Here is a 14,390-nt window from a genome sequence, read left to right on the forward strand (position 1 = left end):
TCCATTCACTAGAGCTGCATAGATCCAGGGTAAATAGTGAGGGTTGTATTTTTTTAAATTATTTTTTTAATTTTTATTTATTTATTTAGCGGTATGCGGGCCTCTCACTGTTGTGGCCTCTCCCGTTGCGGACCACACGCTTGGGACGCGCAGGCTCAGCGGCCACGGCTCACGGGCCCAGCCGCTCTGCAGCATGTGGGATCTTCCCGGACCAGGGCACGAACCCGTGTCCCCTGCATCGGCAGGCGGACTCTCAACCACTGCGCCACCAGGGAAGCCCGAGGGTTGTATTTTAAATGCAGTGGGAAACAGCTGAAGGTTTGAAGCAGGGGAATAGTATCTGATTAACATTTTTTCAAAATTCCTTGGCTAATGCTACAGAGAATCATTTCTCGGAGGAGTAAGGTGAAACCAGGACACTAATTAAGTGGTTAGTAGTACAGGAGGGAACTGATAGCAATCTGAACCAGGGTGGTAGCCATAGAGAGACCAGAGAAGAGGTAAATGGACTTGGGATTTAATTTGATAGGAGAACTAAAATAATTTATTAATGGAGTAGATTTGGGAGGGGAGGGGAAAAAAAGTATGTGGAATGACTCTCTCCCCACACACCTTTTTTTTAATTGAACCAAATTATTCCTTGCTTTGCACTAGGGTCTTCTTGTTTTGAATTTAAGCTCCACTCTCTTATCTTATACACGTCTTACCTTATAAATTAGGGTAAAGTCACTCCCTGCATATTGCCATTATCCTCACATCTCTCTTCATACTGATGACTAATCCATGGGCAAATCCAGGGTTGATTTTTAGCTCTGTCGCCAATACTCAGTGAAAACTGGGATGATATTCAGCTCTTCCCTTGCTTGTTAAAACTCTTACCTCCTCGGCTTCAGGTCTCCAGCCTCTCCTCGTTTTCTCACCTCTTCCCTCTCATTTGACTGTCTCTCTAGTCTTGACATCCAGCGATCCCTACTTTGATTTTTCTCTCTTGTTTCTCAGGATGAAGATCAATTCTCCAATTTAAGTAGCATGGCTTCAACTCCTGGACATTTCTGATGGTTTGAAAATTTACATAATAATAATTGCACTCAACGTTGATCATGCCATCGTCACGTGCTGGCACATCTCTAATCCCTAAGTGCGTGCTGTATCGTTGTATCTATACTGTGTATCACTGTCCCTATATTCAAATGAGGGAACAGATTCATTATGGTTAGGGATTTTGCCCAAGCTGACATAGTCAGCAAGTCACAGACGTTGGTTTTGAACACAGACGCATCTGAATCCTAAATTGTCACCATAACAACTGTGGTCTACTGCCTTCCAAAATTCCTGCTCATTCCAACTCTACCCCTCCCCCCAAACTCAACAACACAAATACCTCCTCTTTTGTATGTATTTTGCTTCACAATTCTATCTTTCACACACTCTCTAAATCTAGAAGTGTCCTGACTCCTTCCTCTCCATTATCCCCTGTCAAATTGGTCTTCATGTTCAGCAGCATTTGGTTCATGGCAAGGATGTGTTGCCGACATCATCTCATGCTTCCTAATGGATTTTCTGGGCTGGTCTTTCCACAACCTATTCATCCTGTACATTGTCACCAGATCCTTTTTAATCAATCTGATTCTGTCATTTTGCTTAAAAACCTCTCTTGGCTCCTTGAGTCCTTATTGCCTACCAATTTCCATAGCATTCATCCAGGGTCATTAACAGTTGGCCCCACCTGTATTTTCTGTTCAGATTGTCTCATGTGTATGTGAATAATTATTTTTTCAGATGTATGTAGATGCTATATAAGGAACAAACTCCAGATTAATTTCAAAGCATTACTAAATTTATAGTGACTTTTTATTATTGTGAATTTCTCACTCAATGAGATACTAAAAGTACAACTACATTCAATTTTTTTCATGTTGAAATGAGTGTCTCACAAGTAAAAGAAAAGGCTGGGATCCACTGATTAGTTCTCCTTTTTGATTGATCATCATTTCATAAAAGCTTTCTTTGGGGTTTTAGAACTTAATAATTTTAATGAACATGATTAGCTATTGTAGTTCCAAGGCTGTTGACCCTGTAGCCAAGGTCATACCTGGACTGAATAATAATTGGCATGGACCTGGGTGTGCATGGGGTTACTAGCCCTAGGATCTTTACAGAGAAGGGAAGAATTTAATTTTTATTTTTAACAGCTCATTAGAAAGAACTTTTAAATGCATCCATCCTTTATGGTAGGCTTCACTACAGAAATGGGAATGAAATCAAGGGGAAAAAGTGATATTTTGATTTAATAACGTATCTAGTGCAATTTGGTCTTCAGTTGCGTCCTATATTGAAAGCCGGGGAGAGACATTGTTTTCCATCCTAGTGCAGCCACCTGTTCTTCTGGCAGCACCACCAGGGCAGCCGCCTTATATAAATCATTCTCCTTGTACAGAGGCCCTGTGTGGTGAGAGGAGACTGGGCTCTGGACTTGGATTTATTTGGGTTAAAACTTGTATACAAAATCACCAAATATTACACCTCAGTTTCCTTATCTTCAATATGGGAACAAAGCCTATTTTATAAGGTTATTGGGAGTTTAAATAAGGTAGCATTGAACTTGAAAAAATTAATAAATTTTCTTTCTATGGTACCATGTGCCCAAATAGCTCACTTCCATTTAGTGCTCAAAATTCTAAGGCTGGAGGAAACTTAACCCTTATTTAGCCTAGCCCATTACTTCACAAATGTGAAAAAAGCAAGAGGCCATACTAGATCTACTGGTCACATCATAAAATTGTTATATAATTGGGATGAGACTGAAGAGTCTTCTCCTAGCCTAGTATTTTCCATCCCTAGTAATGCAAAATTGATCTTCAGTCAAAGGCTAATGAAACATTGAAGGGATTGAATGGAACAAATAAGTGAGAATCTTCTTAATTTTGGACATTGGGCTGGTACTGCTGGGTACAATGATGAATAAAAATATTTTCTTTATCTGAAGTGGGTCCTAGAAATTCATAACACTGCCTGCACACTAGAATCATCTGGAGGAAGTCTTCAAACTTCTCCATACCTGGACTTCACCCAGAGTTTTTAATTCAGAATTTAAAAATTCTTTTGGCCTGGGGTACACAGAGGAAGGAGGGATTTCCCTGGGGATCAAAAAGAAGGCTTTAGAAAACCTGCTGAAGAGTGATTCCAAATTATCCTACCCATCATTAATTCAACAAATATGTCTGGAGCAAAATGTTTCTTTCAGGTATTGTGTTTGACATCATCTGGGAAAAAGAAGAGAAATGAATCAAACAATATACAGTTAAAGTATGGGGGGGGCATAAGACTGGAAGTCAAGTAACAATAAGATAATTCCTCCCCAAAGAGATGTAAACAAATGTGGAAGCTCCCTATTTTATAGAGCAGCAAGCCAGGCAATCTCCAAGTAGCCGCCGTGGCAGATCTTTGGGAAATACGATCCAGATTAGCCCTGGATTTTTATTATTCTGATTTGCAAATGTGTTCTGAAAGTTTGGCCCAAAGATACAGCTACAGGCTTTTCTCCCCTCTCCTTATCCTTCTTCCCAACTCTTGCTTTTCTCCCCAGACTCCTTTCCTTCTCAGCCTATGGTTTAGAGTAGAGTTGGCCGGACAGCTGCAATAGAGGCCGTACCCCTTTTGGAAACCTGGCCCATCTTTGCAGAAATGAGATAATGTCCTCAACAGCACTGAAATATCAAGGCAAACGTGAGTGCGAGAAGCAGAGGGAAGGCTCAGAGCATCTGAGGGTAGATGGAGCTCCTTTCTTTCTCCCTTTCCTCTATACTTCACAGTAACCTAATAAATTGCCATATGCCAGAAAACTGTTATAATTTTGCATACATACATCTATACAAATTCATATAAATCTCTACAAATCTATGATGATTACGATACGACAAGCACCCGCTAACGTACTGCCTCTACTCAGCCAACTAATTGAGACCACGTTAGCTTCCACCCTTCTGTAGTCTTCCCATTTACCATCCTGATTATATTTCATTTTCTTTCCTTTCTAGGTTAAGTCTATGGTCTATCACAACATGTACAAGTGTCAGTGGAAATCCTGGTCCTGGTGATACAGCTGGATTTTGAGATATGGGAGGTTAGGGTGGAGGGAAGATTGGTGGAGGGCAGAGCTTATGGTCCCAAGTTGACAAACTTGAAAAGGGCTCGTTGAAGGGGGCTACCTACAATTAAACATAGTTATGCTATTTGTCCAATAAAATATTAAAGATTAAAAAATAATCACAGTATTTGTCCAGGGGAGTAAAACATCAACATTCTATGAAAGAGTCACAGTGTTTGTTCCGGAGAGCAGTGGACCAAGGAAGGAAACCTGGAGATCTTATCTTTTAGGATATATGACAAGAAGTGCTGTTGATTTCGGAAGCTGCTTTTCTTCATGATCGACTTTCCCTCTTCGTAGATTGTAATCCACACCTGAATACCTATATATTTATGAGTCCTTCTAGGGGTAACATGATTGACTATCACTTCCAGAGACACTTGATGGAGGGGTTGTGATTAGAAGCAGAGAAGGACGGTGATTCTGCAGGGGTATTGGCTTGGTGGTTTATTAGTACGTAGCAGAGTCCTGATATGATTTGTCCTGAGTCTCCATGAGGAGCTTAGAGGCTTCCTGAGGTCTTCACTCAGTCTGATGGAGATGTTGCAGGGTGTATTCTCTCTAGCCTGTAGGCTAAAGATGCCACATGTTTTTAGATTTTAGGGGGGAGCTCCATTTAAAAAGAACAAATTCTATAGACCAATGTTTCTTAAACTTTTTTTAATCTTAGGATGCCTTTAACACTCAGAAAATTATTGAGGACCTAAAAAAGAGTTCTTTTTTTAGGTGGAACATATCTATCAATATTTATGGTATAAATAATTTAAACAGAGAAATTAAAAAATATATCCTTGATTCATTTAAAAATGACAATTAAAACTTTATATGTTAAAATAAATAATTTTTATGAGAAATACTTTTATTTTCCCCTCCAAAAAATTAGTGATAAGAGTGACATTGTTTATATATTTTACAAATCTCTTTCATGTCTGGTTTAGAAGACAGTTGGATTCTCACTCTGCCTCTCTTTTCAGTCTGTTGTGATATATTGTTTGGCATAAGTATATGAAGAGAATCTGGCCTCATGCAGATGTGTAGTTGGAAAATAGAGGAGTATTTTAGCAGCCTTTTGAGATAATTGTGGATATTCTTCTTTGATACTACACCAAACTTGACAAGTGGTAGTTTCTTAAAGATTGGTTGTAATATGGAATCTGAAACTGTATCAGTAAATGTTTCATACCCTGTACATTCATGACAGACTGAGTGAAAGAGTCAGATTACATCTTAGTATTACTAAGAAAATAGTTTTGCTCTCATTGAAGACTATATTTTGAGAATTGCTGCTATAGCCCAAAGACAATGATGATGTTACATGCACCAGGCAGGGGTGAGACACCCTTCTTAAACCTTGGATTGACGGAGACTGATAGAAAATTGAGCTAGATAAACATCAACAAACAAGCCATCAATTTTGAAGGGATCATATAGGAAAGATGTAAGAAGTAGGAAGAGTGACTAGACAGACAGATTCAGTTTATAATCCTCCCCCCAAAACAAAGTCTTTTTGAACAGAAAACACTTCCAGAATAGAGCTTACCCATAGTATTGCTGAGGGAGCATGCAGAAGGGACTTAGGAAAGAACCTAGAGTAAGGCACCAAAAAGTCCTACCCTGAACCCACACTTTCCTGCCCTGTACTTCACCTCTGCCATTCTCAAGGTCTTTGTTTCACATCCCAAAAAACTACACCAAACTGTTGTGTAAAATGAAACTCGAGCTCAGGATTTATAATCAGACTTCATTGCTTATCAAAACTGCACCACAGAAAAGAAGGAGGGAGTACACAAGAGGCAAAGGCTGAAGATCACCCTAATGAATGGTTAATTCTTGATAGAAAATTATAGTTGCTGAAAAATCTTGAGCTGGGTTTTAATGAAAGCTATCCCTAGGTCACATTCTGCCATGTGTACAAGAAGACATAAAATAGTATATTCAGTCTCTTCTATTAGCTTGATAAAGTTCAAGTTCTCCGTCCCTTTAGGTGCTCTGACAACCACCTTGCATGAAAGATCGACTCAAGACAAAAGCAGCAATATTCCAGAGGTAGGATATGGTGGCCCTTGGAGAAGACATCAATCAACCAGAAACTGAAACCGATGTCTGGTCACAAGCCTGTTTAGAAATCAACCTCAGGTGCCATCCCTAAGGATACAGGCAAGAGGACTCACTATTGTGAGCGTGTTTTATTGTTCAGTCCCCAGTGAATTCCTCATCTTCCAGTCCAGTGATACACTTTTAGTTTTAGTCTTCCTTACTCCTGAAATTGATGCTATTGGCCTATCCCATGACTATTGAAAACAGTTTCCTCCATTGCTTCTAGTTCACTGCTCTCCATGGATCTTCTCTGGCCTCTTGCTGATATTTTCATAGTCTATATGCTTGATCATTCTCTCCTTACACCTAAAATGTTGGCATTCCCAAGGCCTGACCTTTTGTCCTTTCAGGATGATTAATTCCATTCTCCAAATGTACCATTTTTTGAGCAATTATGTGCTGGGAACTGTTTTTATTTCTTTATATTTTTTATCTCGTTTAATTCTTACAAAAACCCTGAAAGGCTCTTAATAGTATTCCTGTTTTGATCACAAAAGTTGCATTCCTTGTTCAAATCATATCTTGAAAGATCTGGGATTTGGTCCTAGATATGACTGCAAACTACTGTTTTAAACTTACCATATGCTACCCAATATATTGCCAACCTCAGTTTCTGTCTTGAACCTGAGACCAGGGCTTCACACCTTTGAGGAAGTTCAGAGACATCAGTAAAAATTGTTTTAGGGCTTCCATGGTGGCGCAGTGGTTGAGAGTCTGCCTGCCGATGCAGGGGACATGGGTTTGTGCCCCGGTCCGGGAAGATCCCACATGCCGCGGAGCGGCTGGGCCCGTGAGCCATGGCCGCTGAGCCTGTGCTCCGCCACAGGAGAGACCACAACAGTGAGAGGCCCGCGTACCGCAAAAAGAAAAAAAAAAAAAAAAAAATGTTTTAAATAGAGGTGCCCTTTGTTCCTGTTCATTGCTACTGAATAAAAATCTTGGTAGATGATTTTGATGCGTGCTATTGATACACTGATGAACTTGATCCTTATGTTCAACTTTCTATTGAGTCATCACCTAGATGCCTCCAGAAACTTTGACTTTAACAAGAACAAAACTGAACCTACATTCTCTCAAATCTCCTCTTGTCTTTCACATATTGTTAATATTGTCACCACTCACACAAATACAGACAGTTGGGAGTCATCCTAGAATCCTTCCGCTCCTTCATTCTCCCTATACTTTTGGCTCCAAGTCCTGTAGTACTTAGCTCGGAGGTATCTGGACATGCCTACTGCTACTTCTATCATCTGTCACCTCCTAACTCGTCTCCTTGCTTTTTAGTCTCTCCATACTACAATTCCAGCCTACATCTTACAGCCATCTTAATTTTTCTAAGAAGTGTCTTTTAAGGACCATATTAATAGTCTTTTATTGTTTTACACAAAGGGAAGTGAATTTTAATATTTAGTCAAAATAACATGAGGCGAAACCATGGTATTTTAATGGTGTATTGGGTGTTCTCAAATTTTATCTTCTGCTATTTGACCTTTGAACTGTATTTAGGATGTGAACAGATGCTGGTGGTACTTTTAGGAAATTATGGGAGAAGACTGAGGACTAGAGAGTTAAACATGAGGATTTCTGTTTTTCCCATTCTGAATTGTAATGCTTGAAAAGAGAATCCCTATAAGTAATGTACTGGAATGAAGAGAAACAAGGAATCAGTCATCTGGGGTAAGTGTCAACCTATATAAAATTTAAATAGTGGGCTCTGCCTTGAAGGCATAAACATTTGGATATGCATATGAATTAACTGGTAACCCAGTTGTGTTTTTCAACTTGTGGGGCATAGATCCTGGAGAGTTTGGGAATTATATAGCAATGGATTGGCTCATGTGGCTGCGGCTATCTCATTGTCTATAGATTGAAAATAACGTAATTGATAACATCTTTAAAAATGTTTTTCAAGTGAATGTAATGATTAATGAAATATAAACTTAAAGTGTGACTAAAGTCATAGTAAGTTCTTTCATTATAAATTTTGCTATCAATGGATATCCAATTACAACTACTCTCACGTGAATGGTTTAATTTTTAAATTAGTAAGGGCTCCACATGCTTGAAAGGGTTAACAAGCATCGATTTAGTTGATATACATTTTTTAAATGTACAGTTTTTTAAAGATTTCAAGTGGAAATGCTAAAATGAAGATGGATGTAGTATTCTGGAATTTCTGGAAAGATCTAGGCTTACGATATAAATTTGGGAACCAGCATGTAAATATTTTTAAAGTCATGATACTAGATTAGATTACTGAGTGAATAATGAGTGTAGATTAAAATAATAATAATAAGGCAGTCCAAGGACTGAGCTGTAAGGCTCTCCAGTATTAAGAAATGAAGATGATGATAAGGAACCAGCAAAGGAGACAGAGTGGCTATGAAAATAGAGGACAATCAAGAGAATATGCATCCTGAAAGCTAAGCGCTTAAAGGGCAGAAAATGATAAACTATTGCATGTTGGTAATAGATCAACTAAGGTGAAGACTGAGAAATGACCATTGGATTTTACAATGTGAGGGTTACTGGTGATTCTGACAATAGTAATTTTGGTGGAATGTGGGAGAGAAGTCCTTTTGGAGTGAGTGTAGAAGAAAATTGGAGATGGGGAATTTCAACCATTGGAAGAGTTTTGCTGCAAAGATTAAAAAGAGAGATGGAGCAGCGGACAGAGGAAGAAGTAGAGTTATAGAGTCAAGATTTGTTGTTGTTTTTAAGATGGGAGAAATAATAGCATGATCACACACTGAGGGGAAAGTTCCTGGAGAGAACCATTTCAGTTGTGTTAATACTACTAATTAGCCCCTTCTTGTTTTTAAGCTGGAGTATATTCTTCTATAATTATATATCTATTTTTAGTAATTAAGTTTTCAGACATCTAGGAAAGCTGAATGCTGTCTCAGGGTACTGCCTCTACCCTTTCTTTAAAGTACTGTTTGTTCAGGTCAACAATGACATCCTCATTATGGGATCTAATGGTTAATTTTCTGCTCCATAACTGCTTAATATGATGATTCTGATCCATCCTCCTACTTGTTGCAACTCTTTCGTCGGCTTCCAGGCCACTGCTCGCTCTCTCCTGATCCTCCTTTCTCGTTCCTCTACACCTTCTCAGTCTGTTTTGCCTGCTCCTACTCTGCCTTCCCTTCCAGAGTTGGCATCTTCAAGACCTTGCCTTTGATTATTCTCTCTCGTGTATTCCCACAGTTATCACTTCCAATCCTTTGGTTTCAATTGTTACCTCTATTCATTGTTCAATAACCTATATAATAATAATGGCATCTAACATTTACTGAGAATTTACTATTACGTGCCAGGCAGTTTGCTAACCTCTTTATCTGCCTTGTGTCATTCCATCCACACCAAAAACTCCTCTGAGTATCACCAGCCTCATTTTCAAATGGGGAAGCTTATGCTCAGTAAGGCTCTGAATCTTGCCCAATCCCATGGAGTTAGCAAATGGCAGAGCTTTGATTGAACTCATTGTCTATCTGATTCTAAAGCTGTTGTAACTACTATGCTTTATTTTCTTCTAACACTCTAACTTAGATCTCCCTAGTTTTAAACTGGTACATCCATCCAACTGCCTAATGGATGTAGCTCAGGCGTTTCTATCTTAATAGATACTAAAGTAAATACAATGTTGCCCCTCGTTCCAACCCCTTCCCTACCCTGCAGGTGTCCCTATTCTAACATCTCCTCCTCTGATATTTCCTGTTATTTCCTATCATGGTTTCTCCTTCAATCTATTCCCCAAGTGTAGACTGTTCTGGATTTTCCCTCTCCCTCACCCTCATACCCACTGTCTCCACATCTATCTGTCTCTGCATCCCAGCGCTGCTGACATCCTCCTCTGCTTTCTAATTGACCTCCTGCTGCCGGGCATCCCATTGCAGTTGGCTCTCCCCACGGCTGTCAAGGTCAGCTATTGAAAAAGTTGATCTGATTTCACTTCACTTAGAAACCTCTCGTGGCCCTTGTTACCTCCATTGTCCTTTCCATTCTATTTACAATATCACTCTATAATTGTCCTTGCCCATCTTGCGTATCAGAGGCATCATGAACGCACGTGAAGAATTATATTTCAGAATATATGTGGATGCTCTTACGCTGAAGAAAACAAAATGAGTTCCAAAGTCTTTACTGAGTTTTAAGTGGCTTCTCACTTATTCTTCTCGATCAATGGGAGACTGATGTACAACTATTGTCATGTGAGACTGCTCAATTTTTTGACATTAAAAAAGACATTCTTATTTATAACTATTACATACCAAGTAATAGTTTTCACGTGAAACTCTTGTTTTAACTAATATTCTCAGCTAGAGCTGTTCTCTGGTTGTGGACCCTGCAGACAGGGCATATTAATTTTACATAATAAACTCTGGTAAAGTATCAGTGACAGAATGGGGATGGGTAAGTGGCAATGGGGGAAGATGAGGATACTGACACCAGGGTCTTTTCAAAACAGGAACAGGATGAACTCTACATTCTTAATAGCTCAGTTAAAATAATTTTAAAAGTGCCTCTGGTCCTTTGTTATAGCTTCCAATAAAAAATGCAAGCAAAGACTGGAAAAAAGATTATACTTAGAAATACGCTATATTTTAATATAGCACAACCTGGATCTCAGTTGTGCCCTGGAATAAAAAGGACAATCCTCTTAGATAGATCAGTCTCCCAGATAAGAGGCCATGTGGGTGGTGGAGAAGGGACAATGGATTCAGATCCATCTGGGCTCAGATCCTGGGTATACTCCTGGATGACTGTGTGATCCTAAGTCCTGTCCTGTCTCTGAGTCTCAATTAGCTTTAAATGAGGGGAAATCTTATTTGCAATATAAATATAAGGGTTTCTTAGATGAGAAATTAACACATTGATCTGTACTCCTACATTGGAATGCTGTAAATAGCTCACGTCTACTTAGTTTCAACGGTTAGAATTGTAAGTCTAGAAGAAACACCAAAGTTTGTTTATTTCAGCCCCATTATTTTACAGACGTGGAAACCCAAGAAGATCAAGAGACATATCATAAACTATTTGTGTATCTGGGACTAGACCTCAGTATTCTAGTTTCCTAAGCTAGCATCGTTAACATGCTTGGATGGGACTATTAGGAGTTCACAGCTAGGTAGGAAACTCATACCTCAACACAGTTACCAATATTAAAAGGCTGGAACATCAGCTATAAGTGAAGGGGGAGCCACAGGAAGGAAGGATTCATTTTCCTGAGGACCACAAAGAAAGCTTCATCAGATCTGTTATAGCGACTGGAGAACATTGTACTCTTCTCACTTATTCCACTACAACTCACCATTTAGTAATTCAACAAGTATTTATTTTAAGGTGTTATTAACATCAATGAAGCTTTTCATTATAATGTACTTTTTCTTAGTCGATGAATACCCAAGAATAGGTACCATCATGTGATTGTCTAACAACTATATATTTTTTAAATTCTAGAAAACGGATCCACCTACAAAAAAAAATTGAGAAAAACCAGCTTAGTTGATATTTAAAAGAAATTTAAAGACTTGATTTTAATTAATGCTCTCAGGGTTTAACAAATATAGTCTTGTGTTGCCAATTACATTTTTTGGATGGGGAACTAGCCTACAGGTTTTACATGACAGAGGAGGATTTTATTCTGATTCCTCAGGGACTAAGTTCAAAGAGTTTTAAATGCTCCCAGGTGGCTTTTAGAGTGCGGTTTCAGGACAGGTGAGGTAAGATGTGGGAAAATAGGCCAACATAATTTAGTTTTCATTTCTGTTGGATAATTAGGAGAGGATGTGAATTGTTTTCCACTCTAGTTTAATCCACCACAAACTCAGTTATATCTTAGACCAATGTGTCGGGTCAGGTTCAGATAAGCAGATGGCACACTCCAATTAGGGCTAATGAGAGAAGCGTGGGCAGGGTTTAGGAAAGCCTCAGCACCTTAGGGCTAGGCCTGAAGGGGGTGAGGAGACTATATTTGTTAAGCCCTGAGAGCATTAATTAAGCAGTTCCTGGAATCTGCAGAGAAGGAAGAACAAAGGGGGTCTGCTGACAGGAAAAGAAAATGCCCTGAGACTTCTCCCTCCCACCCTCTGCGGCTCCTGGAAGTGTCTCCCTTTGACCACTCCCAGTGAAAGAGGAGGGCTGGGAAGCCAGGGCACAAACCTGAAAGTGGCTCTGAAGAGACAAGGGAAGGATACCCCGTACCAGCAACCACACCAGGTAGTCTATCAAGTATTTATCTCCCACTACCTAGACAGGCTGGGAAAGGAAATGGGATTTATACTATTATGATTCAATTCTTTATGATTTCATTCAAACAGTGTGTATTTGGCTAAATCCCTCAATTTCTGAGTCTTAGTTTTACATTTGTAAAATGTGGGTAGAAAACCTACTTTCCCAGCTTGTCCTCAGGTTTGAGAGAGTATATAGAATAGGACATAGCAAAGTCTATTTGATGCTGAAAACTTTAGGGCAATAAAGAACCTTAGAGCTTAGTCCTCTATCATCTTTGCTCTTGTCTGGCAACTACTCAGTGTCCACTGCATGCTCTGTGCTTAGGGAATTTGTATTCTTGGCAATTACAGAACTGGTTGGGAATGTATTACATGAGGATATCAAACCTGCATCCTGTACAAGCATTAACTATAGTCTGATCTCAGTATGTCTTGCACATGTAATTTTACTATATTTTGGTGCTGATGTGACTAATAAAATACAAATTTATTTTAGAGTGTTATGAAGTCATGGGGCCTTGTTTATTTTTATCTTGGTATATTTTCTCTATCAAAGGGACACTGAAAGCACACTGTCTTCTTGTGGGGACAGGTGAAGAAAACCTTTTTTAAAAAAATTCTAAAAGGAATCTTTGTAAAAATGTTTAGGGGTCACTGATATATTTTGGTTTTAGGTATCAACGTGACTTAGATTTTATAAAGAAACATTAGGCCTTAAACATCTTTTAATGAGGACATGGCTTACCCAGTTCTGCATAATAAATTTGAGGGCAGTACTGGTACCAGTTCATCAGTGCCTTTAAAACGGAGAGTCTCCTCTTTCAAGCTCTCAGTGCAGACAATAAATAGGAAAAAAGTCTAATTTCAGGGTAATTCTCCAATATATGAATGGGGATGAAATCTGGAAAAGAAAATATATTTTGTCCTGAATGGAGGTCATTCATGTTTTGTAAAAATAAGAGAGGCTATATCAACCCTTTTCTCTTCTGTCAGTGTCTCCAGTACAACACAGATCTTCTTGTCATTCTATTCCACAGGCAGAATGTGATGAAAAGAAAATGGCCTGTGGATCTAGACAAACCTGGTGTCACATCTGGATCCACAAGTATTAGGTGTGTAAATATGCATAATATACTTCTAACTGGGCCTCATGTAAAAATATCCAGATTGCAATGCTATTTTGAGTTTTGATGAGATAGTTGATATTGTGGGGATGAAAAAAAAGTAATTTCCCTCCTTGGGTGCTATGGCTCTACAGAACTCTCATCACTGTAGTGCTTAAAATTTCAGGACTAGAAGGACCCCCAGTAGTCTCTAACGTGCTTATTTTATTTATTTTAAATTAATTAATTTATTTATTTATTTATTTTTGGCTGTGTTGGGTCTTCGTTGCTGCGTGCGGGCTTTCTCTAATTGCGGCGAGCAGGGGCTACTCTTCTGTTGCACTGAGTGGGCTTCTCATTGTGGTGGCTTCTCATTGCGGAGCACGGGCTCTAGGCGCACAGGCTCAGTGGCCATGGCTCACGGGCCCAGCCGCTCCGCAGCATGTGGGGTCTTCCCGGACCAGGGCTCGAACCCGTGTCCCCTGCATTGGCAGGCGGATTCTTAACCACTGTGCCACCAGGGAAGTCCCTAACTTGCTTATTTTAAAGATGTAAATGTAAAGAGGTTATAGGACATATCTCATGGTCATATGAGTAGTCATAAAATTCAGACTGGAATGGAACTCAGTCCTTTCCTGAAAGTGAAATTTGTCAACGACCAAATGTAATGAGTAATCGAATTGAACTGAATACATGAATCCACTGAGCCGATCCTGAGACCCAAAAGGTGAAGAGGTCGACACAATCAACAAGGTGACCGTCTGGTTGAGCGCCAGTACAACCACATCAGAACTCTGATGATGATCC

General features: G+C 39.3%; 1 long non-coding RNA gene across 1 annotated transcript in view; it reads left to right on the plus strand.

Annotated features, from left to right (window-relative positions):
• Positions 1-13,856, plus strand: part of LOC114901562 — a 117,883-nt gene extending 104,027 nt beyond the window's left edge. The window contains exons 4-6 of the long non-coding RNA XR_003795221.1: positions 6,132-7,921; positions 11,708-12,466; positions 13,518-13,856. This is a non-coding gene — a long non-coding RNA (uncharacterized LOC114901562). The remainder of the gene's footprint in view (positions 1-6,131; positions 7,922-11,707; positions 12,467-13,517) is intronic.
• Positions 13,857-14,390: the final 534 nt, after the last annotated feature.

The sequence above is a fragment of the Monodon monoceros genome, unplaced genomic scaffold, assembly GCF_005190385.1.
Source record: "Monodon monoceros isolate NGI ecotype Baffin Bay Population unplaced genomic scaffold, NGI_Narwhal_1 Super_Scaffold_2, whole genome shotgun sequence".
NCBI lineage: Eukaryota > Metazoa > Chordata > Mammalia > Artiodactyla > Monodontidae > Monodon > Monodon monoceros.